The sequence below is a fragment of the Triticum dicoccoides genome, chromosome 2B, assembly GCF_002162155.2.
Source record: "Triticum dicoccoides isolate Atlit2015 ecotype Zavitan chromosome 2B, WEW_v2.0, whole genome shotgun sequence".
In the NCBI taxonomy this organism is placed as follows: Eukaryota; Viridiplantae; Streptophyta; class Magnoliopsida; order Poales; family Poaceae; genus Triticum; species Triticum dicoccoides.
The window spans coordinates 704481773-704486790 of NC_041383.1; positions in this window are offsets into that span (position 1 = coordinate 704481773).

A 5018-nucleotide genomic window follows, 5' to 3' on the forward strand; every position below is an offset into this window, starting at 1 on the left:
TCTTTTGCTTGTGGGATGGGAGAGGGAGAATGCTTTGGGGGTCTTGGGATTCGGGCCCTTTTTTCACGGGGCGGGGCAGGTGAAGGATCAAGCCGGCGCGGTGACCGGCAGCGCGACCGTACAGCACGGCACGGGTAGAACCTGTTCTCCAGACTCCGTCCGAAAATACTTGTCATCAAAATGAATAAAAAGGGATGTATCTAGATGTATTTTAATTGTAGATATATCTCTTTTTATCTATTTTGATGACGGGTATTTCCGGACGGAGGGAGTAGTATAAAACAGTCTTTTAAACACAGTACAGATGCGCATACACTCATCCCTATGAACACACACGCATATCCTACCCTACGAACCCTAGTGGGCTGGGATATTACTGTCCCTCTAACCATTCAACCATAGATTGGTTCGCATAGTTACATAAAACAGCCGTTCCTTTGCTTCGTATCCCGTCAGGACACAACTGTCCGGACACCCGTCAATTCGCGGAGCAGTTTGGACTATAAATTTTTCGTAAATCGAAACTAAACGAGGAGGGTCTTTGGGAGAATTCGACACGAGACTCCGACACCCTATGTCTATCCAAAACTAAGACGAAGCCCTCACTTTTTGTAGCTGATTGTATTGTTTCCACGATGAAATCCTCCACTCTCCTCTTTCATCCCGCTGCTCTTCACCTAATCACTATCCTTTTCGCCGTCGCCGACGCATCCTACCTAAGCGGAGGCCTGGTGTGTGCTCATTATGTTTGTATCCTCTTGATGCTCCATTTTGAGCTAATAAGGGTCCGTGCGGAAGTTCGATGGCTTCCTCTGCAGCCAACTTCTCGAGGGAGCCAGCGCTAGCCAGCTTCCCACGGGAGCCAGGAGCGTTTGGCAGCTCTGGCTTCTCTTTTTTCTGTCGGAAATTCATACACCACCGATCTGAACCGAAAAGGTAGGCTCTGAGGCAGCTCACCTTGATCTAGGGGGGAGGGAGGATGGCTTGGCCGAGATGCGAGGGGCCGCCGGGCGGAGACTGACGACGGCGCATCTACCAGCCAGCCGGAGGCCGGGCGGCGGCGGGATGGACAGTTGCTAGGGTTGGCAGCAGAGAGGAATGAGCTAGTGGGTCTTCTACGGTCGCTCGATCAGGATCGAGTGGTGCCTCTGCAGTCGCTCCAGATTGAAACGGTACGTGCGCCCTCACTTCGGAAGGGCAATCCGTTGTAATTTGTCTCAACTCCGTCTTCTATCTTTTTTGGAGCCGGGCTTCTGCTGCTTTTGAAAATTGCACTACATCGGGGCTATCTCTGCGAAGCAGACTTCCAAGAGCGGGATCGTTCGAACTGTCTCCCCATGCGGAGATGAGAAGCTGACTGGTGGAGACGGTCCGAACAGGCCCTAAAAGTCCAAAAGAAGGTGGCATCAAGCGTATCAATGTTTTTTTTATAAAGCTTTATTGAATACTCTCTCTGTCCCAAAATAAGTGTTTTGAGATTAGTACAAATTTGTGCTAGAGCTAGTATAAAGTTGAGACACTTATTTTGAGACGGAGGGAGTAATATAATAACATGGTTGTGTGCATCTTTATGAAGGAGAGGCCGAGGGTTCAACCTCCCATCTTAAAGAAAAGATTTTTTATGACACATCATACTACTCCCTCGGTAAAGAAATAGCATTTAGATCACTAATCTAGTCATCTAAACCCTTTTATATTTCTTTACAGAGGGAGTACCAAATTAGAGCATCTCCTACAGCCGCCCAATATATGGCGCCCAAAAATTGGGTTTACAGTGCGCACGGAATTTTTTTAGGGCGCTAGAAGACGTTTGCTCCAACAAACGCTGCAAAATATGCTGCATGCGCGAGTCCAGCGGTCCCATCTGCAGCAGCCCAGAATTTGCAGCCCGCGCGACCGGGCGCACTAAATATGCTGCGCGCGCGCTTTTTGTGCGGCCGCTGGAGACTCCAAATCGGACCCGCGCGCGTTAAAAGCAACTTTTTATACTGCGCGTCGCTCATATAGCGCTTCTGTTGGAGATGCTCTTAAAAGTATTAAATTAGATTCACTGGTTAATATAGATGGGCCAGAATTTGATTGAGGACAGCTTCGTAATTTCCCTGTGGTAGATTTGTGTCCTCAAGGGCACGCTCGATTCAGTCCCTCCAATCAATCGAGCAGGAAAAATGAAAATTTATCGACCGTTGTACGTACGCCCTCGTCTCCCTCACGATTAACCACAATTCCACTGCTGCATGTATGAGCGCCACAGCACGCCCCTGGCCTCCTGTTGCGCCGCCGTCCAGGCGAAAGGTCGACGAAGAGAACGGCGCCACCGACCGCTGATGTCGCTCAGGGTCTCCATTTTCAATATCATCCACGAAGAAACTTGTCTGCAGAAGCATGCCATGCAAAACTGCACTATGAGTCTACCAGACATCAACCAATCGTCCTCACAGTCAAAACACAACGGACGTTCGCATTTTAGGCATTCAGATCTACTCACTCTATAAGAATATAAGAGCGTTGTTTTACGCTCTTATATTTCTTTATAAAGGGAGTACTAGTCAATGATGACGTGCATGGTGGCAGGCCCGAAGGAGAGCAACGTCCAAGGCGGTACACCTTGTGGACCCCACGTTCATCCCCATCCCCGTTCCCTGCTTTGCCAGCAACGCAAGTGTTAGGTCAGGCGACCAGTCAACGTTGTCGGAGGATGGACAGGTCATCTGAGTGTCTTCAAGAGAGCGCCGGCGCGGTTTCCAAGCTGGCCGGGTCTGCGACCATGGAGCGCAACTTGAATTTCAACTCCGGCGAGAGCTGCCTCTTGCGAGCTGTGGACTAACCAAGAGAAAGCTGGTTGCGGGATTCTATAATACAGTAAAAAAATGCCCAAAGTGTCTTTGACACCTAAATATACCTAGCCATGGGCCGGGCCTTAAAAAGCCCACGGCAGAAAACTAAGGCCCAGGCCCTACCAGGCCCTACCATCGAGCCTACTTTTCAAGCCCAAGCCCGGCCCATCTGATAAAAAGCCCTGAAAAGCCCTTAGGGCTTTGGGCCGTGGGCCGGACCACTTCCTTAAAATACCAATATGTCAAGCCCAAGCCTGTCCAGGCCCTGCTGATGGGCTCAAAACTCAGGCCCAAGCCCGGCCCACAGGCAAGCCCATCGGGCCTAGGCCCTGGATTTTAGGGTCGGGCCTGGATGGACCGACAGGGCCGGGCCGGAGATGGCCAGGACTACACTTAAATATACTACACATTTTTGGATGTAGTATTGCCTTATCTCCACCATTATTGGATCATAAAAATGAACGGTCCGAAATAGTTAGATGCACTGTAAAAGAACTCAAAAGAAATCACATTCACATACACTGTCACTGTTTCTCCCCACATTCAGGTTACGACAACAGGGATTAAGGGTCCCTCCTTGGACGCGGCTAAAAGGAGGTCTTCAGTAATTCCCCAATAGAAGGTCAAGGAAGGAGGGAGATAAGTACTTCCGCTACATATGCCTCCTTAACGCACCATCACAATGATAGTAACAACCTTCCGTCCATAAATGCAAATGTTTAGTGGTCGACCTTACAAAAAATCAAAAGAACATTAACTCAAACATACTAAGTAGGTATTGCATCTCGGGTAGGCGTTCTGTTCTAATACATACTAGAGTTCATCATTATTCCCCGAGAACTAATTGAATTACTCAAACATATGGATGGAAAACATAGAGGGGAGAAACAAGTTACAACCCAACATGGTGTTGGGGGAAAAGAGGAATGCCGGTGTCGATGAAGACGACACCGGCCCTTCGGTCGACGCCGGGCGTTAACAAAGTCTCCTCCTTCCTTCTTCCATGTCTTGGCTCTTCCTCTAAGGTGGAGATAACTCTTATGCAACAATGGATGTATGACAACATGTGATGAAGTTGTTGAACATGAATGTCGACGACTAGGGTTGGAGATGAATATATAGGAGGCCTCCATGGATCTCCTCTGTAGATATGACTCTTCCTGCGTCATCTAGGCACTAGTAGAAAACCCCCCACTAGTCCCGGTTGGTAAGGCCCTTTAGTCCCGGTTTTTGAACCGGGACTAAAGGGTCGTTACTAATGCCTCTCCCCTTTAGTCCCGGTTCTTAAACGAACCGGGACTAAAGGTCGCGGCCACGTGGAGCTCCACCTTTAGTCCAACCGGGACTAAAGGAAATTTTATGATTTTTTTTTGAAATTTTGTTTTGAAATTTTTTTTTTGAAATTTTTTATTTTCAAATTTCTGAATTATTTTAACCTCTAATCTCTAATCAGCACCCCTCATCACTGCTCAATTTATCCTCTAATCTCTAATCACCCCTCATCATTCCTAATCATCTAACTTCCCGAACGGTCACCCACCCCCCCACTCCCCCAGCCTGAGCACGCTTAACTTCCGGGTTCTATTCTCCCTCGTTTCCAAGTCTGCACTTATTGTTTTGCTGACAATAGTAAGATGTCAATCCTATTAACCCTCAGGAATTTTGCGTGAGCATTTCACTGTTTGAGTTTGAAACTATTGTTTTAAAAAAACAATAATTATTTAGTAACACTAATATTTCTTGAATAATTAGTTTGACCAAAGTTTGACCAGATTTGACCAAAATTCAAAATAACTAAAATAATTATTTAGTAACACTAATATTCTAGAATAATTAGTTTGACCATTGTTTGACCACAGTTTGAAATTTTTTCGATTTTTTCCACTCTAGATCTTAAAAGCCCCGTAACTTTTTTTCTGTTAGGTTTTTGAGGATTCTAAAAATGTTTAACGGGGTTCCCCCGGTTAAATTTGGATGTAACTTTTCGAGTAGATGATTTTTGATATAATTTTTTTTTCATCCGAGTTAGTATGCAAAAGTTATGCCCATTTTACTAAATTTTAGAGAGAATTTGCAAATAAAGTCGAAATTCACATTTGCAAATTTTCCCAACAACTAGACCACATATCACATGGGAAACTATATTTTTTATTTTTTTGACCTTTTCATCATTTTCTTTTA